Here is a 27,850-nt window from a genome sequence, read left to right as displayed (position 1 = left end):
TCATAGTATTGACATCATTTAATGAATATCTCCGAAAGGTACTTTGGCGTTTGAAAGTGGAAAGACAAAACATAAAAACAACTTTTTTTTTGCGCTCGTAATGCGCATTGCACGCTTTTCATCGCGTCGTCTATAATGCAAAGTTCACTTGAGAAGTTCAGCACACAAAATTGCAGACTAATAATGGACATGGCTATGATCCAGCCTTGACGATATGTGTCATGCTACATTGTAGCTCTCACAGAACGAGACAAATACAAGTTCGTTGTCAACATACTGCGGTAAATTACACTGCGATACGTAAATGCCAACCTGTACAAATCGTTGTTATCATGTCAAACTGCTCTGCTAAACACGAACAAGGGCACGGATGTAAAAATGTTTCGAAATATGAGCGATAGAATGGAATCAGACAGATCTCAATAAGCGTAACTTGCCTGGCTAGTCAACTTGAGCATTGCCGCGATCAGGGCAATGCTTATCCGTGTTTCAATTTTGGCTGAAGCAGTTCGAAGTTTCAAATCTGGCGGTTGGCAGCGAGGGGCGGAAGGATGAACATCACCAGTTCATGGACGTGAACATCAGTCTGGACATCTCGATAATGCAGTGCTTTGGCTTGCTCATAAATGCTCATTCCAAACACTTCAGATGTGCAGCGATAACAACCACTTCTCGTTATCATCCAGTCAGGGTACAGTGAAAGGGGAAGAGATTGCTATCAAGCTCTAGATGACGAGAGTTTGTACTTAACGCTGAAATAACACAGGACACAATTTAGTGCAGCTTATGAAATGGCTTCCGCGGAAGCTACAAAATAAGACAAATTTGAAAAACGGCGCTCACAAAGTTGAGTGCCTAGAAGCGATGTCAGTGCAACAATATGTTCTGCTGGTATTCGAAACGTACTGTCGTGTTCTGTGTTATGTGTGCAGTATCATGTATGAACTTTTCGCAAAGTGTAAAAACGGTTCTGGGCATGGCTTGACATTTAGGACTAAAATGCTTTCGTGTGTTCACCACTATCCACGGTGGCTATACCTCTGCTTGTGGCAAGTAGTATTCACCTGAATGACTTCACACGAAGAGTTTCATCATCTCGCAGCTGCATCTAACAAAATGGAGCTGACGAAGGAAGGACTATCATCGTGTGCAGTGTGGCCCAGATAGATTCGGCCAATTTGTCCCTAAAGTGGCTTTCAGTCAGGTCTATCTTGAAGCTGCCGCTCGTTCATTGTGGACTGGAGCTTTCTTTGCCGCTTCTGCGCTCAAGCGCGCAGATATAGACGAGAAAAAAACCCACAGTGCACGCTCTGATGGTTTGTGCATAAAGCACTGCTTGTCTTCATTTGTCGAGAATGGTTAAAGAAGTGTCATCGTGTGCTGTCATCGTGTCATACGTGTAAGCCTTTATCTGCCGTGTGCCATTAGATGACGCTGCTAAGTGAGCAGCGTAGACTTACATGTTTCAGTCCATCGGCTGCTGCTTCAGCAATGTGTGATGTTGCGGTGAAGATGGAAGGCGAAGCAACCAGCGTCCAGCACCGGTTGCCACCCGCTCAGATGTAGCACGTGCGATACTCAAATCGTTCTCGTTGGAAACATCTTTCAAGGTGCGGCCAACACACGAGTCTTGACCCTCGCTACCGGTCCTGACCTCGTACTGACACACACGCCGGGAAACATTTCCCACGTCGGTTCTCGTCGCGTTTGCTAAAGCATCCGAGGAACGGTTTATGTTTTGAACGGGCACGCCTCGATGACGTTTCAGTGACGCGTTTGAGCACCTCAGCTTAAGCTAGACAAAAGGCAATGCTATATGACCAGAGGACGCTCCGAGCGTGTTGCGTGCCTGCATTTCTGGAAAAGCTTGACTCTCGATAAAAACGTACCGCGTTATGCGAAAGCTCTCGCACCGGGCAACATTGCGCTAAGTATACCATAAGCTGAAGCGTTCAAACACACTGTCTCATGTCCAGCTGCGCTCAACCCATTGGCACGAGCCACACACACTCAAGCTTGTTTCCTTGCGTCTATACGTTACAACAAGACGAGCAGCGCAAAACTCTTGCGAGTTCTGCTACACCGTCTCCGCAGGGGAGTATTAGTACGACGAAGGTCCACAAGCCGGGTCTCACTTCAGTCGAAGCACAGCGCCTCCAAGTCCAAGTCAACAATAACAGACTCGCGCTGCACACTCTGCCGTCTCATGGGTCGAAGCTATTCTCGGCGTCGTTCTGGTAGTCGAAGGGCATGCTCTCGACTTCGGGGTTGCCGGCTGTCGTGGGGTAGGGTCCCTTCGTGCCGGGACAGTCGCAGACGGGGCAGCCTGCAGGAGTTGCGGATCTTGGTGCACGGTGCCTCGCAGCTCTTGAGCTCCTTGCAGGGCAGGCAGCGGCACATGCGGCAACCGGAGGCCATCTGGATCGAGGTGCAGCCGAAGCCTTCCTTCGGCACGCATGGCTTGTCGTCACAGGGCACTGCGTCGTGGCAAGCGAGATGTAGAATGAAGTTAACAAAGTTGACTGACTGGTCTAATAGTCTTGTGACTGAACTGATTTGGTGCCGGGTGAGCGAATGGCTGACCCATTGGCTATTGACGAACTTATTCGCTAACTTATTATCTGTATAGCAGGTTGAGTCGCTGCGCTTGTGCGATCGTGCTTGTAACGCTTCGTGTTTGGGGACGCATGAATCACATAGACCTATTTTCGTGGAGCCAGTTTGCTCCAGAGGAATGAGATGGCGGTATACCGGGGGCGCGCCACGCGCTGCCTCAGGCGAAAGCGTGCAAAAGCGCTCGAATGCGAAATCATTACCGCTTCTACCCTGCTACTGTGCGATCGGCTGTCGGAAATGCAACTGTTTAATTGCTGATGCACTGCGCTTCATTCATGCTGCTAAATGTGGAATGGAAAAGGGAAGACATGTGCATTAGTTGGATGCAAAAATAGTGACTGGTGTATAGAAGAATGGAATGAATCTGTGTGTGCTAGTTCACAGACCGGTGCTACACAAGGACTGCCTGTGTAGCCGGCCCTTCACGATGCACAGGTTTACTCGAGTATATATTTTTTAAATCACTCATCCGCCAACGTTGTATTGCTAACCTCCATATAAATGACTTCAACTTCGTAACGTCGGCAAGAGTGAGTACCGCTCTTTACACAGTGACAAAGTAGTAGCGCCGTTTCCTGACATAGTAAGCGTTCTTCGAACATTATCTACAGACACACACCCATACAAACACTCCAACTTACGACCACTCTATCGCCCATGTATCAAGAATAAGTGAGCGGAATCGACGCGTTGGAGCGTGGGTGACGACAACACCAACAGCACATGAACGATCGAAGTTGAATGTTTCATGATGGTTCGAACATTAATCGAGTGACTGGCAATAATACTTCTTGGCTACAAGCTATCACAAAGTTCGGAATATCTACGTTCTAAGCCCTAATTGTGCGCGGCAATAACAAATCTACCGCAACTGATCACAACCGCGAGCGATTAGGCAGAAAATAATCAGATAGCGATCGCACCGAGGAACGTTACTGAATCACAAACAAGACAAGCCGCTGCTTGAAAGGGATTGGCAAATAAAAAACGAAGAGCAAAAGACAATATAATCCTGATTTAATTAAGAAGCGAAACGTTTGGATAGCTTTGAATACATTTCTAGCCCCGCGTCTAATACAAGCATCGCATACGCTGCTCGCAGCGTTTCGACAAGGCTTAATGAGCTCAGAAATCGCTTACATGTCCTCTAAAGCTGCGGCCAAAGCTTCGTGTCGTCCACCCAATCACCGTCTACGCGATATCCGCCAATACAGAGATTTTATGAGCCGCACCGGGCGTCATGCACATCCATTGTAATTAACGTATCTATTGTAAACACGGAGGCAACGGAGGCAGATGAGGCAACCAATGGACGCGTCACCAGGTGATCAAACGTGGCGGCGCACATGGAATTGCCATGAGTAGGGTCTATACAAGAGTAGGGTACACCAACTCGGCATCTTCGTTCATCTAGTCATTTATGATACGATTTGTATTTTGATCGATTGATATGTAGACACAGTGCTTGATACATTTATTAACAGTTGAAATTATCTGTAAGTGGGCAGGTTAACAGACTGGTTCATTATAATTGATTGGCTCATTTATCAGTAACCTAATTACCATGGGTCATGGATGCTTGTAGCAACTCATTAACGTCACAATGACTAGTTATTGCAGCATTTCACTTACTCTCAGCGGCCAATAACAACACTCACCGCATTTGCAGATGGGGCAGTTGTCCGGATGCTTCACCACTTTGCACGTGTATCCGATACCGCAGTTTGGAATGGGTGGGCAAGAATCTGCACAGAAGAGGAATAGCAGCACTTTTAGGATTTTTTGAGACAAGTTTCCTTTGATCCACTTGTGTATTTGGATGTGATCTGTTGTTTCATTGCTGTTTATTTAATTTTTTATAAATTTGCACCACGCTGATTTTTCACCAGTAAACTTGCATAGCCATGACATAGCCAGGTTTCACAAAACAGCCAGTCTTCAAAACTTCACCTTTCCGAATTAGACAAAATACAGCACCCCAACACAAATATCTCCATGCTTTCATTTCTCGCGATGATATAAATCTACGCTTCTAACAAACATAAACAAACATACGCCAATATTTCTAGCGAGTGAAGATGAAGACAGCACACTGTAATTAAAATCGAAATTACTAATCACCTTCTAATTCCATTCACATCTGGGCCAATCCCCCATAGTGGGTATGGGCCAGCGACAGAGGGCAAGAAAACAAAATACAATGAGAAAAGCGTGGCAATTTTTATGAGCATGCTGTATCTCTTTAGAAGGCTCATGTTACACTTAATCACAGTTGTTCACCTTCATATCCGTCGCTTCGATATCACTTGCGTCTATCTCTTCTAAAGCTGCTACCCCACTTCATCATCTAATTCACTTGTAATTTATTTTAATTTAGTGCTTCTCTTCGTTTTCTCTTTCAACCTAAAACTTTAGGTTCACGTCTGTCGAATTCATTTACGCTGTCAATCAACGCTAACCCTTCGTTCGTATCTTTCGGTAGAGCAGATGAGGGCAGCAATTACTTTCTGTCTCATCCGCTCTTTTCCTCTATAAGCCACACGCATGACTGCATAAGCCTTCGCCACAAAGCCCGGGCGAATCTTCTTTTTTTTTTTTTTTAGCCTTCGAAACGCCCTTCGTGTGCCTTCAAGATCACGCCCCTGCAGTTTCAACGCCCACATCGCGTACGATCGCTAAATTTAACCGGCACGGACATTTTTCTCATGCGCAGGCAGGGATCGTACCATACGGGGAAAATCCACCACGTGATGACTTCGATAAAGTGAGCAAACGATAAAAGCGAGTCCTTCACTTTTTTCCCCCGCGAAGCGAACGGCCCAACACAAGCATTTAAACTAAGAAAAAAGGAGAGAAAGAAAAAAAAAGGGGAAAAAGAAAACTGAATATGAACGGGGGAAATATCAGTAGCCGTCGGAGACAACGGCGCAACAGGATGTAACCTTAAAGGAAGACAAAAAAAAAAAAAAGAAAGAAAAATGTTGTCGAGCGGGGAAACCAAGGTTGAAGAGGGTGCGAGGTCAAAGAGGAAAAAGAAAAAAAAAGAGCGAATTAAGAAAAAAATGCTCGTCCGTTTGGCGCCTTGCAGCAGCACGCGGGCGGGGTCTGCGATGAGAGACGGTGATTATATACTGCGAGGCGTGCGTTACGCGATCCGGCAGGACTTCCCATCACGTGTCGAGTGATGCCTACGCGTTCTTCCGCCTACGTGTAAAGCCGAGGAGACCCCGAGAGAGCCGTCAACTAGTCCGCGCGTTCAGGTTAATGAAAATCATGCGACACCGTCGGAAACGCAGGGGTATAGTTCACGGATGGTGCACGGATATTACGGTATCAAATGATTTCTTTACTCGTGCACAGATTACATCGTTTTAAGCATGGGATGCTTTTAGCTCCCGCTTGTCGGCGACCTTCAGGTGACCTTGATGCCAAAAGCCAGAGGCCGTTATCCGAGCACTCAAACGAGATCATCCGGGCATCGTTGCGAGAACAAAACGAGATCATCCGGGCAACCAGTCAAAAGTTAAGAAAATGCGGTCTCTGGCCTCCAACCCTTTGTACCGGACTGCATTACATACGCTAGTTACTCTCCAAGCAAGTTACAAAAATTATTGCTTCCGAGTTCTTCCTAATGTTTCTTTACAATAGCACTCAAGCTGTAACTTCTAGTACTCCGAAGTTTGTATTTGTCATTTACAATAGGCAAAAGGCAGATAGAGAGGTTGCCTGTGCTCTTTTGAACACCAGCGGTCCGTGAGTCATGAGCGGTAGCGACAATAAGAAAATGTTGCGACAGACGCTGAACACGCTGCACTTTTGGACGAAGAAAAGCGGTTGAATGCGGTGGCACCACAGACAGCAAAAGACGCCATATGGTAGTCATTTCATAACTGAAGAACCAGCTTTCTTTTTGTCTGTTTTGCTCTTGGAACGAATAATAATATTGTGAGCGCATTTTGTGCATATCGTCGTCGTCATCTGTACAAACGACTCATCATCATCTTTTGTCTCGTGCGGTGCTTCGTCTCTGACTCGGACGACTGCTCGGAAATAAAGGCATCGCATCGGTCAACGTCTCACAATATTAATAATAATAATACCTTCATTAACAAAGAGACATAAAGGTACGTAAGTCAGGCCTACTAAGACCACAGAGCGCTTGACTGGCAGAGCCTGGCAGACAGCGAAAAATTACAAAGCGAGTCTTGCGAAATATTTCATCGAAGTTATTGGCAATGCAAAGAATGGAGGGAAACAGACATGTACGTATGTCAAAGGTCACAAGAAAAGGTAAACAGGTTATTGAGGACAGCGCGACATAATAGGACATATATTTATCATTACTATTTCAAACCAGAAAGTCAACAGTTAATTAGAAGTGCGCCTCTGAGCCTTTTATGTTTTATTCTTGTAATCAGCATCCAGGATATTTTGAGCAGCAAAATAAAAAATGGAGGTATATAAAATTCCCGCCTTCTTTTTCCATACCTCGCTGAACAATATTTGGCGCCATACCTACTCCTCAACTATGCGAAAAATCAATCACTTTACCCTTCGAGCTCTGCTCCATAATCTTGCCAACAAATCTGTAAACGTGTCACAGTTGTCCAAAAAAGAAACACAATGCGAGGTCAGTTTTTGTGAATTATGTTGTATTTATCAATTCATTTTCTTGTATTTACTCATTATTGTGAAGCTTTCCTTTGTATTCTGCAAAATTATTATGTTCCCTCGTGAAATCATTGTCTCCACATGTGTGTAAAAGCAGTCATTTGTATGAAAAGTGTTTGTAAACTGCTGCTGCTGTGCAAAGGGGCAGCAACCCCGTCAAGCTACTGATCTCAATAGCTTTGTGTGGCTACTCCTTCCTTGTATAGTTTTGTTCAAGGAGAATAAATTCAGTTCAATTCAAATCAACACCTAGGAATTCAATAGATTGGTTACGGTCTAACACTACGAGGAACAGCGTGTAACACCTAAAGCCGCTTACCCAAAAGTGCCTGAAAACAACCGTTTCTTTGTTCTGTTTTTTTTTTTACAGGGCATTTAAATCAGGCAAAAGCAGTAGACCACATAGTTAATTTTCATTACATATATCTATATTGTAAGCAATCATTTTCAACAAAGAATGCAAAAGGAAATCAACTCTGTTTTGAAATCGATTCGAGCAATGTATATTTACCGTTATATGCCTTACCGGAGAATGCTTTAAGCTAAAGCATGTACAATTGTCGTTCGGACCGATAGTGGCATAAGATATTTTCTTCTGCGTGACGCATGACACGGTGCACAACTTTTGACATTTGCGAGCAAAATGGGTGTTTCATGAAAGGTCGCCGTCGAAAAACAGACCAACGTATTTCACAGTAGACGTGAGGTTCACAGGTTCACATTCGCTTAACGGGCAAATGTCAATGTCAGTTTGCAGAGTGCAAACTACATCTGCATATAACTTGATGCGCGTGCTAGCAAAACAGTATCGTTAGCATATTGATAGACAGAAGCAGGTATAGCGTTGGCAAGGTCACTGGCGTATAAGTTAAACAACGATTGACTTAATATCGATCCCTGTGGAACGCCAGCATTTAGTTCAGACATAGAGCTTCGGAACTGTCCACTCGACACACACTGATGTCGACCGTGCAGAAATATTTTTAAGAGAAGTAGAACGCGCCCTCTGAATCCAAGCATCGAAATCTTATTCAACAAAATAGCATGACACGGCCTGTTACAAAGCTTCTCATAATAATTAGGTATATTTTTAAGACTGGAGCTGAGCATGAGATTAATAAAGTTGGTCTATAATTTACAACCTTATTACGTGCACCGCCCGTATGTAAAGATGCAATTTTGACAGTCTTCCTTACCTGTGGAATTAAACCACTCGAAATGGCAGTATTTATGATTTATGACAATACACCCTTTATCTATTCAAAATTTCTTTGTAGATGGTTATTGCTAACACCGGCAACTCCAGGGCATTTTTCTGGCTTAAGGGAAAAAATAATTGTCTCCAAGTTCGTCTTCTGGCAGAATGGGAATCTAGGCTGATCCCAAATATCTGCTCCGCAATATATGTGCATGCGTCCGATTCCTGCATTTGAACACCTATGGCCCCGGAAAAATAACTGTTAAACTCTTCACATATACTTTTGCCATTACGGAAAAACTGAGTAATGTACTCTCCATATAGCCAGAAATAGAGGTATACGAGTAGTCCTAATCCCCATTGATGTGGAATGGTGTTTGGGCTTTGTGGAGTTAAAGCAAGAGCTGTATTGGTTTCAGTAAGTGAGGCGCGTCCTTAAATATGTCTCCTGTCGCTAATCGGCAGCAGCGCTTACTTGCGTACGTACGCAAGGACTGTTTTTCGTACGCCTTTCTTCTCCCAACAAGAAGAGTCAGTGCTGTTCGCGTAAGCGCTGTTTTCTTTCAGTCAAGCAACCCCGTCGCTAAAGGAGATAAAAAAAAGACGAGCGTGTCGGAAGTGCCAAGCTGTCAAAAGTAGCTTCCGCGTTCGAACGTTAACCGACGTGCAAATCCTGCCCGCGACGCTACTGCACTCCTCAAAGGCCAACTATAGAGAAGGAAGTGCACTGCAGGCTTGTCGAGAATCCACTCCCACGTCACCTCTGGGCTGACATAATACGCTTTGGTTCCGCAATCTTCTCTACACAAAAGGTTTTGCGCAAGCGCCATCGTAGCGGAAGACGCTGGAAGCTGCACTGCCACCGCGTACACGGACACAGCTATCAGCGCGTTTCGTAACGCTTCAGCGAGTTTTCGCTACTCGTCATAAATCGCAAGTCACTGAAGTTAAGGGCCCGCAACGTTTGTTTCTTTTTTTGGTTTCGTGGACTGAATCATCCGCGCTGTTTGTTTGCCACGGGCTGTTTGGTGAGTCTGGCCGGAGTAGCGTCATGCGTCTGACAGTTGTGGGCTCGTCCACGTGACCCAGGTGCTGCCTAGGCTCCTCAGAACAGACGGCAGCATTACTGCATCACCCAACACACGTACCGCGTGTTAATTGGGTGAGAGGGATTGTGTGTTTACAGTGGGGGGAAGGGGCCCGTACGGTGTCCTATATAGTTTCCTACACGAAGGTTACTAGAGGGAACTCAGCGGCAAGCTGAGTGGTTCAGACAACGTGCGAATGGTGGAAAGTACTTGTATTTTACCTAAACATCGTCCTCCTGGCTTCAAACGGCCTTTGTGACTTTGAAAATTCGTCATTTCGCGAAAATACTGCATTATAAATGCAACAACCCGCAATGATCATGTATGTGCGTAGAGAACTATTGTCTCGCTGCGTTTGTAAAACTACGATCGCTTAGAAATTTGGAAGAAAAATAAAGCTTAAAAAATCACGCCACGAGAACGTCTGAAGGCGCGAGCACGAAGTTTAGGCCCACTTATTCGCATGGTAGGCGAACGATCACAGTGCCAGAGTTCTCACTAGCAATTTCTGCAGGAAACTCTGCCATAGACACTACGCTTCGACAAAAAATTCTCAGGTGTCCTTAACTATCGCCTAAGGGACGCGAAAGCGAAATCCTTGTAAAGCCTACTGTAATTCACCTTAATCCTCCTTAATCCACCCTAATCCACCTTAATCCTCCGTCATCCACCTTAATCGACCTTAATCCACCCTAATGCTCCTTAATACCCCTTATAGACCCTAATCCACCTTAGTCCAATCACTAATCAATCATTAATTAACTTTGGTAATCATACACGGCTGGATATACTTTGGTTAGCTTCTGGCCTTCCTTGGGTCCCGTGACTTTCTGTACCTCACAACGCGACCTCGAGAAAGGCTTTCGCCTTAAAAAAAATTCGAACTCCGCTTTTGTGGCTTGTGTTTCGCAGAGCACGGCGAACGGCGCACGTCGTCTGCTGTCGGCAACACCCAGGAACATGATTGTGTCGCGCTGGCTCCAGCGGAAGCAGACGTCACGTCATCACACACCAATGCGTCGAACCATCTTCGTACATGTGGCCTCGCGTCGCCCATGCAAGGGATCGTTCATGCGAGAACTCGAAGAAGAAGCCTTCCGGAGTCACGGGTGTACAGACGCGCGCAGATGCACGCGGTGTCGTCACGCGCTCGCGGAAAGACCTTATATCGCCGACTCGCGGCGCGTGCAAAGAAACAAGGAGAGCTGCCGAAGCGAGGAGACGAGTCGGGAGAGGTCCTTGAATTTTGACAGGTGCGATACCGGGACGTATGGCGCGGACTGTTTGCGATTATGCAATCCTGTGTAGTAGTATAGACATCTGGGTGGAAGAGTTCTTGAAACTCGTGACGCTATCGTCGTTTCGAACAATCGTTCTTTCGTTCCATCGAACAACCTTGCGCATTCTCGTCAGTGTATACCAGGAAGCATTCTTAAGTTAAATTAAATTCTGGGTATTTTTTTTATGTGCCAAAACGACGACATCATTATGAGACACGTCGTATCGTGAGGGACTCAGCATTAAATTTGACCACCCGGGTTTCTTTAACGTGCGCCAAATGCACCGTAGACGGGCGTTTTTAAGTGCTAAGCACTTTAGGGGCCCGGGCTGTCGGCGTGTAATGTGATCTCATATCGTCATGGTCACCCGCAAAAACAGAGTCAAAACTAGTACGGAATTGATCAAAAGCGCTTCAAAATAAACTAACATGATTCAGAATAATGCAAAAATAGGAATAATCAAGCATTAAACGCATTAATTAGCTGAAACTCCTGAAAATTGCTAAAATCTTGTAATGTGATCGCATGTCGTAGTGGTCACGCGCAGCAAAGGCTTTGGCTACATGTGCGTGTAGGTTGGCTCCATGTGCGTGGCAGTTTCCCACCAGTTGTGCCTTAGCCCCGGTGTCAGAACGGATGATGGATTGGTAAACACAAGATAAAACACAGGATAAAACAAGATAAACACGAGGAAAACACCGGCGAATCACTGCTTCGCACTTCCCCAGCTTTCACGTTGAGTGAAACTGCATTACCGCCGACTTTACTAAGGCCACTGTCCCGGACCGGTACCCAAATTTTTTGCATTTCGCCCACATCGAAATGCGGCCGCCGCCGCGGCCGGGATTCGATCCCGCGCCCTTGGGCTTAGTATAGGGCAACGCCACTAAGCCACTAAGCCGGGTATTCTAGTGTTCAGCTTCGTTGTACAGCGATACCGGAGGATAATATCTCGCAGAGTCGTTGGTATGAAGGTTATTCTTTGCGCCACATAATGTGGAGTTGGCTTTGAACATGCTGCGCCACTGTTCAGCTTATTCATTAGGGACCGAACAACAACAACAAAAAAAGTGAATCGACAGAGAATCGCGTTACTACTGTGGCTTGTGCGTGCCATTTGCGTTGTCATTGTGCGTGTCATTTCCGGGTTACTGACAGATATTTATCTTTATATTTCAGCGGAATGAACACGAACATAAATTTCTCACGGGTCACCGTACATGGCCACCAGCTCGGCATGAATCTCTAGGCCATTGTGGCCCTACAAGCACAGAACAGGGATCGCGCAGAACGCGGAACTTTCCCGTTGGACGCTTCCGTTCTTGTTTTGATGTCCTAGCGGCGTTCCGCGGCACTACATAAACTTACAATTTTTGTATTCTGCTAAAACTAGAGAGACGTTCGCTAATGAACAGGCGCTGTGCGCCTGTTCCAATTCGTGGTACCGATAATACCAGCCTTACGAACTCCCCTCGCACATCAACGTGCAACCCTTATAAGCGCGCTGACACGGTATACGAGTTGTCCGGCCGCGAAACTCATTTTTTAACCCAGCCGCGCGTGCAGCGAGTGAAACGACGCGACGCTTATTCATGCACGCACGCCTCTTTCCGGCATGCAAATATCGCTATTTCGTTCGCGCAATGTTCCGTCTTGCAAGTATTTCGCCCGGCGTCGCGGCTACTACAAAGAAACCATGCTGACGTCGCGGGTGCCTTGGCATAAGAGAGAATCGCCGAGGGCGGCTCCTGCATTACGAGGCGATGACGTGTCCGCTTTGGCAAGAAACGGAACCGGCCGCCGCTACAGGCCAGATAAGCAAATGAGGTGACGACGACGCGGCCCGCCACCACCTATACGCTGCCACGCACGAGCCTCGCGTCTTCCGGGCGCGTCCGACTACAGGGTGGAGGCCACAGAGTGCACCCCCCAGGGTGCTGGGACCGGGCGTTCCTGGAAGCATTTTGCCATTTTCAGATACTAGTGACACTCTATGGTAACGGCTGTAACCGATGCGTCTATATTATATGGTCACGCATATAAGTATATACACATTACATCTACACGCTCACCGCCACGGGGGCTCAGTGACTGTTTCGTTCTGGGCAAAAGGTCGGGGGTTGGATTCCCGACACACACCGGAATCCGACAGGAAGCCATGTCGGAGAACCAGAAATAGGGCCCCTTTCCCCCTATGCAACCTCTTTCTCTTTCTTTATTTTTCTCTCTCTCCACTTAAATGTAGGTGCACGTTAAGGAACCCTAGGTGGTAAAAATTAATCCGGAGCCCTACTCCACTACACGGAGTCCCTCATGACCCACTGCGTAGACTCGGGACGCTAAAGTTCACAATTGAATTCCGCGAGTACGCGTTCTCAAAACTATACCATAAATGAGATGTCCCTAACGACCTCCATATATAGTGCGGAAGCTGGGAGATGTGGTCCGCTCACTCAGGTGTAGTGTACTTGACGACTCGTACTGGCGATGCCTAAATGGCTAAATGCAAGAAAGAAATTTGCTAAATGCAAATATTATGCCGGTTCAGCTGACATATGACAGTGGCAGCGCATTGCAGTCCGGTGCGTCTAACTTCACCGAGAGTGAACCGAGCAACGTTCTGGTGAATTTATTCGCGGGTAACTCAAGCCACCTATATAAGAGCGTATTATCGCGGCCACTGGCCAAGTCAAGGTGCGAAACAAAATACATCTCGGGGTCATTACGAGTTCCTGTTTATTTGACCAAGGAACCGCTAAGGGCTCTGAAGTGTCTTTTTCTTGTGTACTTTGACTTGATCACGGACCACAAGACTTTCCTGGTTATAACGCCAGGACAGACGATGGCCAGTCGAAATCTTGCCTCGTACAAACCCTAAATTAAACTCAATTATGGAGTTTTACGTGCCGAAACCACGATCTGATCACGAGGCACGCCGTGGTGGGCGACTCCGGATTAATTCGGACCACCTGGGGTTCTTAAACGTGCACCTATAAATCTAAGTATACGGGTGTCTTCGCATTTCGCCCCCATCGAAATGCGGCCGCCGTGGCGGGGATTCGATCCCGCGACCTCGTGCTTAGCAGGGCAACGACAAAGCCACTAAGCAACCACGGCAGGTTCGATGAAACCCTCGATGCAATCTAAGACACGAGTCCATATAGACGTTTGACCTGCGGAAACAGACGCGCTTGTAAGGATTGAGTAGCGACGACATTTTCTTTCCTCGCACGGCATCTCTCTATACTTCTTTTCTTCATCGGCGATTCCGGCTGACGATTACGGCTTCCCGAAGCCTGTGTCGTGCTCGGCCTAGCGTGAAATGAGAGTCGACGCACGCTCCGTATATACTCGTCCTCGCTGATCCAATGTGGGAATCCGACGCTGCTAGAAATTCCGCCGCAAGCGACGCGTATAGTATGCACACGCCACGCAAGGAGCATTCCTCTGAGATATTTTGATGCTTCTGTCTGACGTACGTGCTCGTAAGCACTTATACCGATGCTGAGGCAAGTTCGAGGAACGTTCCCGCGGCTGCTTGACATTCCGCGTCGCGAATCGAGGGCCGTCCCCCGCCACCGATTACCGCGAAAACGGCGCGAAACGCGATGCTGTTATATCCGCTTAAAGCTGGCGGCCATTCGTGTCAGACATGGGGAGGTTATACGCTTGCAATCGGAGCGCATTTATGACTCTCTGTAACTGGCGCGGCTTCTCTCTGATGACGCTAGCTTCCTCTTCGTCGCCCAGACGTGACGTCATATGTAAAAAAGAAATTAAGTAGTATAACTCCTACAAACCGTGAGCATTTTTGCTACTTCATTCCCAAATCAAGTCCCGAGAGTGTTTATATTTTTGGAAGTGTATTGACGGTATAGTAAACGATTGAGGAAAGAATCTGTAGACGAAGTTTACAAAATGTCTTAAACCGATGTTTGGCGTTGTGTGCCTACGTGTGAATTTATGGAAGAAAGTAACAAAAAAAAAAACGAAATTTCGTGGAAACATGTCCTTGCAATATGCGAAGATCACAGACTATTATTAAATCATAGATACTGTTCGAGTTCACTGTTAGAAATGTATGAATACTATAAATCATATGTGCAAAACACGTTGAGCCTTGCTAAATGCATTTGTGTGTTGTGGGTTGGTCCACTTCTGTCGAGAACGGTGAACTTCTATGGATGTTCCCGCGCTGTATTATAGTACTTTCGGGGGGCTTATAGCAGGTGTTTTCCGTCCGCCAAGAGATTCCCGGGCTATGAACAGGGAGTGGGGGCTGTAGGGAAGAGAAGTAGGTGGGATGAAGAAGAAAGCGAAAACGACATAACATGACTACCTTGGATGGCGGTTTCGACGGAAAGTCGAATAAGGCTTCGGAGAGCTATAATGTCAGTCACGATAGTTACGACACTATTATCTGCGGCACGTTCTAGGCGTTCCAGAACGATCAAATGACGCTCACGCCCAGCGTAAGCAGACGCGCGCAATCGGGCGTTTACGATCCCGATTGGCTGATGCAATCTGCAGCTTCCATCCAAGTGCTGTATCACTGTAAAGCATGTAGTGAGTAAGTACAGAAAAAGCACAGCCATGTTTCGGCGTTCTTCCTTGCGACTCGGTGGGTTGTTGTCTTGAAATGTATACGCTGGCACTCACAAATATGAGGCCTATTGGAAAGAGATGGAGACATACCTCGGGGAAAACAACGCCAGGAGGCATTTACGAAAACAACAGTGATGGCGGTGGACAGCGCAACAGTTGTAGATGTAGATGTAGAGCCTTGGTGTAAGTGGCACATACCCACTCTGGGGGATTGGCCAAGAACCGGGTAGTTCGATGTAACAAGGAGAAAGGAGATTTATAAAATACTGCAAACATAAATTTAGGAATACGTACGCATATGAGAATGAATAGGTAGAATATATCACACGACTTGAATAGGATAAAGGAATAGCTGTAGCAACGGCGTGCACATTACACGCGGGCGAATGAGGCCGCCGAAACGCGGAAGACACGCGAGCAAGAAAAACGGCGAAAGCCAAAAGAAATGAACAAACAAAACGTGTCAAACGAAACAATACGAAGCGAAAGAAACGAGCACGCTGAAAAGGGAGGGGGACCGACACACGAACGAAGCAACACGACAGCTAGCCGAGCCGGAGTAAATTACACGTCGAGAAAGCGACCGCACCGATAGACAAAAGGAATATAAAGACTAGAAAAGAAAAGTGCCCGTAATGAGACACACACACACACGACTCCCTGCGCCACGGCATGCCGACGCGGAAAGCGCGTCAAGCGGCCGCCAAATTCCGTCGACAAAACAACCCCTCCCCGGCGGTATAAAGTAAGGTCGCACGTTCGAATCGCAGAAGATCGGTGACGCGATACGGGGCGGAGACGGCAGCGGTGGATTTCCAGTGAAACCCAGCTGGGCTGGGCGACGCAGTCGAGAGCCAACGTCGCTGTCGTCGTAGCCACGTGTTCTTGATTTTTTTTTTCATTTTTTTTTTCATATTGCGTGCGTGCGTGTGTATGTGTGTGTGTGTGTGTGGGGGGGGGGGGGGGGGCAACCGTGCGCGCGTGCGCGATCTAAAGGCTTGATAAAGATTCCCGCAAAGCATTCACGTTGCTTTTACATTTTTTTTCTTTCTCTCTAATTCTTTCCTGCACGGCCGTTTCTGGTTTTCTGTCGAACGCTGTCCGTTTCGCACTCGCAGGTATAGAGAGAGCCAACAAACGACGAAAGTCTGCACATCTGCTCACGAAAAAAAAAGAAAAAAAACCGAACCAATGTTTACAATGCGGCACACCATGCAGTATGCAGTATAGGTGCACGTTTGTAAATAAATGGGGCGCTGTAGCAAATGAAAAGCACGTATAGAATGAAAAGCATGTAGTATAGCATACCTGGGTAACTCAAGCAGGCTAGGTGACTATTTGTCACCGCCCCGTTTCAGAGGGGATGACAACAAATCATCATCATCCAACATTCTTGCAAAGGGCAAATCACCGCTAGCAGATCAAATCCCGGCGGCGGCGGCGGCGGAATTTCGATGGGGCGATATCCAAGAACACCCTTCTATCGTGCGTTCGGTTCTCGTTAAAAACCTGAAGTGATCAAAATTAATTCGGAGTCCCCGGCTATGGCGTGCCTCATAATCATATCGCGATTGTTGACACATAAAACGCCAGAATTTAACAAATTCCTAGCATGACTGTAGCAACCTTTTTAAGCAGCGTACACTAATTCGCGAATTTAAATTAATATGTCCTCGAATTCTCGACCATGATATCTTAGTTTGGAGCCCAATTAGCAATCATTGAATAAGTTCGCTATTACCGAGTCACCGAGTTTTACGATCTGAGATATAGATACGCACCAACAGAAAGTGACGTACGCTTTTGACAACGGAACAAGTGAGAGAAAGGATCGAATAACGAAATTTCACTGTGTCGCAGTTTCGTATATGTATCGCATGTTCCGTCAATAATAATAATAATAATAATAATAATAATAATAATAATAATAATAATAATAATAATAATAATAATAATAATAATAAAGAAGAAGATGATCATGATGATGGAATGCGTAGTGTACTACATTTCATGGTGAGCGTTCAGGAGACCGTAAGGCAACTGCCAAAATTCTAGAACTTTCTTTTTATTTTTGCTTATAATTGTCGTGATCCGGAAAGTTTTGTGCTTTAAGCATGCCACGCCAGCTGTGCGCTGGTACATGTATTTATGGTATTTCGAGGATTGGGAAAAGCCATGAAAGATGAGCCTTTTGATCCGATCGTAGCTTGGCAGCTCTTCTACAATCCAGAACACATAACGGGGCAGCGCAAAAAACACGCACGAAGAAAGGTCTGTACACAGGACGGGCGCAAACTTCCAAGTATATTTTCAGAACAGGAATGCGAGCCTATATGAATACACATCAGGTCATCACGTGCCATACAATTCTGATAAAGATTTTAAAGTGCTAACGTGATATACACCAGAAAAACCAACTAGCCCAAACAAGAGCTTATATATATATATATATATATATATATATATATATATATATAAGAATCCTCTGTCGAATCGTCCTCGTTCAGAGGGCAAATCCATGCAGAGCCCCAAAAGGCGGCAAATGTTCACTGTAGTTGCCGAAGCAGCGCACTTCAGACAGTTCACGGGGATTTCAGATCTTTGAACACGTGCCCAGAAACTAGAGAGAGGCCAGGAACTCGCCACGGCGATTATTATTGCTCAAATATCATTTGCATTTATAGCGGCACGCATGCTGAAACGCGTCGAGATTTCCTTGTGCACTGCAAATTGCGAGGATAGAAAGAATATTTAGTCCTATAAGTAAACCATAGGTGAAAAGATCAACAGCGTTTGATCTCGGGCTAGAGCCTCAGGCGGCCTCAGACGACAAGGGAAATTGTCTTTAGTCAGAGCAGCAACTGGGGGCTTTTTGAGCACCTCGACTTCCCTCACCCTTTTCCACTCATACGCTTATTCACTTAACCCCTGTGGGAGTGCGAAGGAGCTAGTGAGCTACGTAAACATTGCCAAGAAGGAAAACAGTTGTTTCCCTGACATGGTCAAGTCATCTTGTCGAAAGATTGTCTTCTAAGACTTCCCTTGTTCGGTAACTGTTGATCAGCTCGAGTCTGCCATGTTCCCGGGAACCTGTCTTGTTACGATGTAAGGGATAATACACATTCCAATGCGGGCGACGCCGTATGCCTCCCATTGGTCACTATGTCTGTATGTCTCGCAGCCTTGACAACGCCGCATGGCCCACGCCTGCCCCGAGCGACACGCCAGCTTCCAGCTTTCTCCCTCTCCCTCTTTCTTGCACGCGCACATTCACGTGCTTTTCTTCGAACTCAGAAGCATTCGGTTCTGAGGAGCTTGACCGACCGACGACCGCACGCGCACAACATGGAAAGAGACTCGCCTTCAGCTGGACGCGAAACGTGACCTGAATACCGAAGGCTTTTCGCTTACCCTCCGTCTCTGAACTGTTTTCTTATTTCTTTTCAGGAGAATGCGCAAAGCTGACAAGCGTTGTTGGACGCGGCCGGAGGTCCAGCCGAAAATATGCACCCTGCAAGTTGAACGCGTTGCTAAAAAATCCATCAAAGCGACCAGGCAGACCGAATACAGCGAGTCCGTCTGTTTTATTTTTCAGAATAGACAGGGCAGCGTCCCGGCGTCGTCTGTTCCCATCTGCCTATTTCAGAAAGACGACCACTGCGAGTTTATCCGGTTTGCGATCTCTATCGCCCTGTCTGTACCTGTCTCTGTCCTGCGCAAAAAGGCATCGGGGTTCCTTTTTTTTTTTTCACCGCTAATGACCTGTCATTGACCTCTTTTTGTAAACATGCCCTTTCGCCAAGTCGAACTTTGAGTTCCTTGGAAACAGTGGGGTACGCTCGTGCGGCGCGAACTCCTGAATCACGTGCACAGAGATGGTTTCTAAACGACGACTTTACGGAAGCGTTGGAGTGTTGATCTCTTGGCCTCTTAACGCGGCCGTTTACTATTTGTGAAAAACCGAATGTGCGGTAATACAGTCGGTTCGCGAGCAGGAAATTGGTCGTACAGGTGCTTTCGGTGCTTTATGACCTATGTTAATTTGACTTCACTGAGCACAAAATTGAGAAATAGTTGGCGTTAAATCCCGAGGTGACGGCGCCTATGTGGTGACTGCCGTTTAATTATGGTGCAGAAGCATTAACAACAGTTATGACCGGTTGCTTGTTGTCGACAGAACAGATGTTTTGTCTTCCCTTCTATGCAGGCGAGGATACGGACGCTCTGTGAAGATGGTCCATGTAAGATCTATACAGCAAACAAACCGCGTTTGCAGTGACGGCTCCGAAGCGGGACCCTCGAGCGACACTTGTGCATCTCAATGAGCCCATTCAAGTCATTTGTATTTTCAAACCGATAGTCCTTCCTTGGCTACTTCGCTCATTTTGGATGGGCATCGGTCAATCTAGCACCAGAAAAACCGGTAGGAGAATCAGCTCCGCTCACTAGGTATGTGCTGGCTGCTGCTTTGCCGAGCAGACAACAACGTAGGCCACGAGGTTTGGGCCCGAATAGACAGTTTGCTGCTGGCTGATGCTGCCTGGCCTAGTAGACAAGTTGGGTCACAGGATATGTGCCACTCGCTCTCTGCGCCTGAACGCGCAACTTCGGCAGTGCGTATGCGATATTGGTATATTCTTGGCCAATCCCCCTGAATGCATGTGCCAAAGTGACTACATAGTATATACGGATATGGGAGGTTGCCACATAGTATCAACTGGAGTGCTGTGATTACAAGATACATTGCGTCGTAGTGTCATTTGGCATTGTGGTTAGCAGCGAGATTGCTGCCTCGTGTATTCGCTGATGTGTTCATAAGGTTTCGTGATTCATGCATGGCATGGGGATATGCAGCAGGTTACATGGAAAGCTATCACTGACTTTCACAATCATCGCAAATGGCTTCTGCCGCATTTTTTTTATTCATGCTTTCACTTACGTATTCCTGCGATTGCTCATGTATTCATTTATACGTATAGTATACCAGTATATTTAACTTGTAAAGGTTCACAATTCATGCATTACTTTTGTAATTGTCTCAACGCTCCCCTATATCTGACATTGGTACTTATTTTGTATATGCCACTGTGTCCTTGAATTTCTTGTCTTGAACGTTTATGTCCTCGTCATTTTAAGCGTCTTATCACGCCCACTACATTTCTCACGAATCCAAGCACGTCGACGATAAGTGCTTGTCATTACGGGTGTTTTTATTTGCCCATTTCCTCGCGTCATTTCTGTATATTCAGTAAATTATACAATCAGCGGTTGTGAAAAAGCGAGCGATGAAAGTTGCCAACTCTTCCGATATGCTCAAATAAATACGTCAATCAATCAGTGAATCAATCAATCAATCGGTGACCTGTGGGACGCCTGTCGCGAGATCAGTCGTGCTAATCGTGCATGCAAGAGTCTGTACGAGGCCGAAGAGTCCAATATTTAGACAACACAGCACGAACTTGCTGCTTGCGTTGGGACAGGTGGTACATTTAGGTAGTCGCGAGCAAAGCCTCGGCTGACTTTACCAGGACGAATGGCCCCTCCTCCATCCATCCACACACACACACCCACCCACCCACACACACACACACACACACACACACACACACACACACACACACACACACACACACACACACACACACACACACACACACACACACACACACACACAAAGAAAAAGAAGCTTAGCAGCACAATCGGCTGTTCTCTGTAATCAGAGTTCGCTTCAAATGAAAAGAGCGCTGCACCTAACGCAAATGCGATATGCGACCATAAACTGTACCCGCGTCCTCTAAATGGAAACTTAAGCAACGAATCTCTTCCAGTGACCGAATGCATCAGGCGAGCTATAGCAAAAGGGGGGGGGGGGGGGGGGGGGAGACAAAAATAAACAAAGAAACATCCTACTATGGAAATTTGAAGCTGCGATTTCAGCGTCAGATATCGCGTATAACCACCATCGCCCGATGCGAGAGGAAGAAATATAAAGAAGTCAGGTTGGCGCGCTCACGGAGTCGAGCACTTCGCAAATAAAGCGAGCATATACGAGGAAGAAAGAACAGCGGCCTCCCGCGAAGCAAGCAAGCAGGGAGGAGAGGCCTTTATAGTACGTGCTCCCTCGCGGATCTCGATGCGCCATGAATATACTAGCGTCCTCGTCCGGCACAGCCGGCCCCCTTCAAGGATATGTGTGGCCTGTTTCGAGGAAAAAGAAAGAAAAACCCGACGCGACGGCCAAATGCGCACGATGAGCAGCGAGCGAGAAATACGCCGCCCGTCTCCGTTCTGCGTCGTTCGTTCGTCGTCGTCGTCGTCCCCCCTTCGAAAGCGGACAGCATTCGCCGCCCTCGGCGACAGCTGAGAAAAGTTTTCGATAGTTTCGCTCGGTCCAAGAGTCGGAAGCGGCTGGGTGATTTATCGCGACACGCGTAAGGTTTTGACCACGCTCACGAGGTGAAACCGCTCCTGTGTCTGCGAGGAACACAAGAGGCCGTCCGGCGACCTTGAATTTATTCAGATTGGGGTTGGTTCAATGCGTCCCGAACGGACGCGGAATACAAAGAAGATGGTCGGTGGCTGCCGCGCTGGCAAGTTTTTCTGCATACCTATTGGTTGGGCTGCTCGTTCGACAACTTCGAGTTTGACACGTTCGTACACCACGCGCAGCGCATACATGTCTCGTCTGTTCTGCGATTGTTTCCGTTAACGTCTACCTGCGGTTACTATACTTTTTTTTTCTTTTGAAAGTTTGCCCTGCCGCATAAAACGCGCGAAACATGCATGTTAAATGTACATCTATACAGTTTGTTACGCGTTCACTGAATTCCAATAGGAATCTGTGGCACGGACCATAGGTCTAGTGGTTGTCAAAGCGTACGACAATGTAAACAAAATGTTTGTGCCTATGCTGCTGTCTTTGCCAGTACGGGGGCGAAGGACTACCTCAAGCCATCCTTGAATGGCTTTTCCGTTCGCCTCCCATCACATGTATTGTGATAAACCAATAAGGAATCAATCAGTAAGATGGTAGTCACGTGGGCGCATTGGGTGTAGCCCCACTTTTGACGAGTAATGACGCCTTGATGACCCGCCGCGTTGCGCTGCTGAGCACGAGGTCACGCGATAGAATCCCGGCCGCGGCGGCCGCATTTCGATGGAGGCGAAATGCAGAAACGCCCGTGTGCTTGCGTTGTAGTGCACGTTAAAGAACCTCAGGTGGTCAAAATTAATCCGGAGCCCTCCACTACGGCGTGCCTCATAATCAGAAGTGGTTTTGGCACGTAAAACCCCAGAAAGAAGAAGAGCGCCTTGATGAGCGCAGTCCGGGAAAAATTCCACAATTCGGTGTGGTTGCTGTACTTGTGAAGCGCAAAACGGCTATCTGTACTGTCGTACACGACAACGGGAATAAACCACCGCATCCATCTTCTTCAGCAAGTTGCCAAACGATTCCAACAGCGAGACTAGCCACGTTCTGCGACGCGTCGAACGGGTTTGACGCCGGGCCTGTGTTTCCAACTTTACTGCAGGAATCGTTACGAAAGTCGTGTCCTGACTGTGCCGTAAATAGTCTCTATGTAGCTTATAGGCACGAGACGTAATTCGCATGGGATGCCTTCGCGTGCGTGGTGCTCATTATCGACGTTTGAAATGAGAGGATGACCTTGCAATGCGTAAGTGCACGTACCGCGGACACGCGCAGTTGCGCAGAACGTCTACGGCTGCGAACAGCGGACCGTGCTGTTCTAGAGAAAAATTTACGACTCCGGTACATTCCGGGATAGTTACAGATGACTAGGGCATTTATTTTTTAATTAAATTTGGTACCTTGCCATGTGACATAAAACGGGTGGCGCACGTTATATAAACGTATACATACAGTTAGTAATGCTCAGTGAAGTCTAGCAAGAATATATAATGTGGATCATAAATCCACCGAAGATGTAGTCCTTTATTTCCAACTCAATGCACTATCCGCTCAAAAGCTTGTTGGGAGCATGGTTCCCCAAGAAAGAAAGAAGCTGTATACAATCGTGAAGCTTTGACACGCAGCTTCGAATTAAGTGTGTCAATTTGTAGAAGTGCACTCCAGGACAACAACGCTGAAGTAGCTAGGCTACACTCTATAGCTACGCCAAAATATTTTCACGGAGTCGGCGCCCGGAGGCTTCGAGAAGACTGCACATTCATTCCTCGCCTTTGCCTTAGTGCTGTAGTGGCGATGCATTCAAGTAGCTCAGCGTACCTATAACCTCGAAAACACTGCGAAGGAAGATTTGCGTAGGAAGTTTTGCGAAATCATTCTTCTTCAGAAGAAAAATGTGAATTGTCGAGCAAAGTCGAGGAGTGTAACGCAGTCGGGATCACACAAAAGGTTCGATGCGGACAAGCACTCCGTCGCTGTTGTGTAAAATTTACTCGATGGATATCATTGCAGAAAACAAAAGAGCACCGTGCAGGATACTCGCATCAAACAAAATGAGTTCTTGGTGATCTTTTAGAGCTACCACGTTCTTTTTTTTTTTTCACGCTCTCTAATAACCTCACAGCGCGAATATCGCAAGTATATAGACAGACAACAGACTCTTCCTAAAACCGGCTCCTCAGAGATCTCTAAAACTGGGTGTGTGTGCTCATTCATAAAGCTGCAGATTTCCGCACCTTCCCGCAAGGAACATTCTAATGGCGATGAAATTTGAAGCAGATCACAAAGGTCATCCCATTGAGTCAGAAACGAAAATAATGTCACTCTCATAGAAATGTCCCATTAATCCACAGAGGGGCGATAAAAAGGGTATTTTCCTAAACGTGGCTCCGTCATTCATTACTGCTATTTGATTCCGCTGCTATCCATCCGCGCATGCGCATTGCTTTATCTCACGCCTCGCGCGATACCCTATCGCGAAGCGCATGCAGCGGGAGCCTTATCGAAGGGGGGGAGGAGACGGGGAACGCGAGTGCGGAGAAAACCGACTCCGCAGTGCCAGTGCCCCACTGACGTCCATCACCGCGCGTGAGAACGGAGAAGATAAAAACAGAAAGGAAATTCTAGAAGGCAGGAAGCGAGATACACGTCGTATCGGCAACGCAAAGCACGAGACACGACACGGTTTCTCGGGCGAAACGAGATACGAGGCAACACCACGGCCGAAAGGAAATGGTTTTGCACGGCGGAGGAAGCGAAGAGGTCACAGCACCCGTGAAGTGCCGGTGCGCGAGCGAATTGAAAGCCTTTGACTTGTGTTTCGGAAGCGATGCTGTTCTTCGGAACCAGGAAAGGGTTCGTCGAGTCGTGGTCGCCTCTCGCCGTAATCGTCAGTGCTTCGGATGGCACGAGGGGCCACTAGAGACGGGAAAGCATCTTCGGGAGGTTAGCAAAACGTGTGTCGTTCGTGTCTGTGTGCCTTTTTATCGTCTTTGTGTAAGTCGTAGTCAGCGCAGTGATGTTTAGTTATGCTTTACAAACCTAACTCAACGTCAAGCTATTCTAAATGAGGATGCGGTACAGTGACGTCACAATTAACGCTGCTCTGTAGAAAACACAGGCACGCACGCACACTATGCCGTTCTGTTCTTTGTTCTGTGCTTTTCGATGCACCTGCAAGCTACCGAAGCCGAGCGGTTCGTACTTATTACGTTGCTTGCAAACACTTTCGTTCTGTGCCACAACACTTAAGGTATAGCACGGCACACTTCGATATCTCCTTGAAGAACTATACGGAATGGACTATAACATCATAACTCGTCCGAGTGCAAAATTTTGATTTCGGAAACGGAGAAAGCTTGTTTTGCTTGAGTAGCCAAAGCAGGGTCGACAGTGGGCCAGTTAGTGTACTGAATTTCCGGAAGTACCGGTCTAGCTACAGCGTATTCAGAAGCCGGCAGGCCAGTGCGTTGCAAGTTTACGAGGAGCGGTGTCCGTATGCGAACGCTCGGTTGTCAGCGCTTGACGACAGCCCTGCGAGCAGCATTTAATGCCATATCGTCGCACCTTGTCCTTCGATTACACATTACGTTCGGTATGCGTAGTCACCTGCGGTATATGTGATCGCACGCTGCCCAGCCTCCGCTTCGCAAAGCCAGTTGTCGCCGAAAACACGCAGTCATGAACTCGAAATGCATATTGGATTTTTTAAATGTTTCCATTGTGAAAAGGAGTAGCCGGCATCGTCAATCTCCTGGCGCCAGCATCATCTTAATTAATTATGTCACTAAAAAAGGAAAGAACCAAAAAACACAACGAATATATTGGTCACAGTCTAGCCGTAAACAACTCTAAAGTGAGCCATTTTCTTTTTGCTTCTTTTTCATTTTTTTCCCTTGCATTCAGGGTTTTATACCATAAATTCGCTTGCCCTTGGCCATACGACATCAGAAAAAAAAAAGGCAAGCGACGGATGCCGCCAGCATAACTTGCACGAAGATGACAGTAAAGAAAAAGACGAGGGACAACGAGGGCAGGCGACAGAATCAATCCTCCACATTCCCGATGCGACAGCAAATATACGGCGAAGGAAAACCCGAATGCCACTAGGCCGACTAACTCGACGCAAGCAATTCTACGGCGCCGCACTGGAACCTCGCGCAAACAACTTCGCTGACCTGGCACGCTTGATGCTGGCCAGTTCTGCACCGTACCAAGCTCTGCCAGACGCTTAAAGACAGGTTTCTTCGCGCGTGTAGCCGACGAAAGAAAAACAGCTGATGTCGATAAGAAACTCGCGTCCTTGACTGAGACACCGAGATATACCGAGAGCGTGTCCATAAAACGAGGACGCCTGCATCGTCGCTATCCAAGTCACGATCGGTATACTACGAAGAACCACCGACGAGGCCAAGTCTCCATACAGCAACCTCAAGATGTGTGGGTGACATTATGACCTGTGGCCAACGAGACGCTTCCGCTGTTGTAGTCCGAGCTATTGCCGATGACAAGACCCAGATGTCAATACCGTAGAGCTACAAGCAGACTGCCTATCGGAGACACCCCGTATATCGAAGGACGTTTTCATTGCAGTGGCTCGAGATTTCTCCGGTAGCAAGACACGCCGCTGTAGCTCAGTAGTTATGGCGTTTTCGCTGCTGAACGCGAGGTTGTAGGTTCGATTCCCGACTCAGCGAACCGCATTCCGATGGGAACAGGAATGCAAACAACACTCGTGCACTCAGCTTTAGGGTGCACGTTAACGAACCTTAGATGGTCAAAATTAACCCGGATACATCATCTGAGGAGCTACGAGATTTCTCATAGAACACTGCAAAGATTGAAACTCCATCATGTATTAACGAGCCCAAGTTCGAATTCTGTTGCAGTTGGAACGTTAAAATGCATAATTTAATTACTTTTCCTAATGGCAGGACGCAGATATCACATCGTGCATCCGACCACGCACTGGCCAAGGGCGACACACATTCCAAGGACGCATGCACATAGACGAGGTAAGTTATTGGCCATATCGATCCCCCAGCAGTATTTGTTGTCGACGACGTTACCAATAGACGCATTCACTGCAGTGATCTGAATAACAACCACCGGTAAATATCAGTCAAACATAATACACTGCAGTTATATGTTATAGAAGACAGCACGACTCCAAGAAGGTGATTAACTCACAGGTAAGTACATATACCATCGCACTGGCCGAGGGCTACACACCTTCCAAAAACGCACAAGCTGAGACGGTGCAAGTTACTGCCCACGTTGAGATCCAGACATCAATCCAACAGTACAAGTTGTCGACAACGCTACCATCGTACGCACTCGTCAACGCGATCCACATAAGAAACCGCCGGTTGATATAAGTCAGAGACATCAAACCGCCCGAGCTCGCTGCTCAAATCCAGACATCCTCAGTCCACCGACTGCACTCATCGTCGGCAACTCTACCAGAAGACGCATCTGTGTGCCTCGACTAACAGCGGCCGGCGATCTGAAGCATCCTCAAATTATGGTGTAGAGAGTATGGCACTCCTAGAGGACGTGGCAGCGGCTTATCCGAAGACGCATCCGAGGGCCGTCGCGATTCGAACCCTCCTTACCTGTGGCGTTGTCGGTGCCGTCATCCTGCTCGAGCGCGTGGCAGAAGGCCGCGACGGCCAAGCCGGCGGCAACGAGGGCCCACCACCGCTGTGCGTACGAAGAACTTGCGCGACACATCCTCGGTGCAGAACGAACGGATCACGAATGCGGCTAGCGTGGTGCGCGCGGGCCGCCTCTTTCTTTCTCCCTTCGCCGCCACCGCTGCGCCAGTCGCTCGCAACGCCGCGCTCTCGGTAGCGTATACACTCTGCGCGGCTTGCGCCAAAACCCGTTTCCCGATTGGGCCTGTCCCTGTCACGGACGCGCTGTCGCCCGTCGTCGTGGAAGGGGAGGGAGGAGGGGGGGGGGG

At 47.4% G+C, this 27,850-nt stretch overlaps 1 pseudogene; it reads right to left on the bottom strand.

The window, feature by feature from the left end:
* LOC119458208 (uncharacterized) lies at nucleotides 1-27,739 on the bottom strand (annotated as a pseudogene).
* Nucleotides 27,740-27,850: the final 111 nt, after the last annotated feature.

Source organism: Dermacentor silvarum, chromosome 7 (genome assembly GCF_013339745.2).
Source record: "Dermacentor silvarum isolate Dsil-2018 chromosome 7, BIME_Dsil_1.4, whole genome shotgun sequence".
Lineage (NCBI taxonomy): Eukaryota > Metazoa > Arthropoda > Arachnida > Ixodida > Ixodidae > Dermacentor > Dermacentor silvarum.
This window is presented reverse-complemented; position numbering and strand designations above follow the sequence as displayed.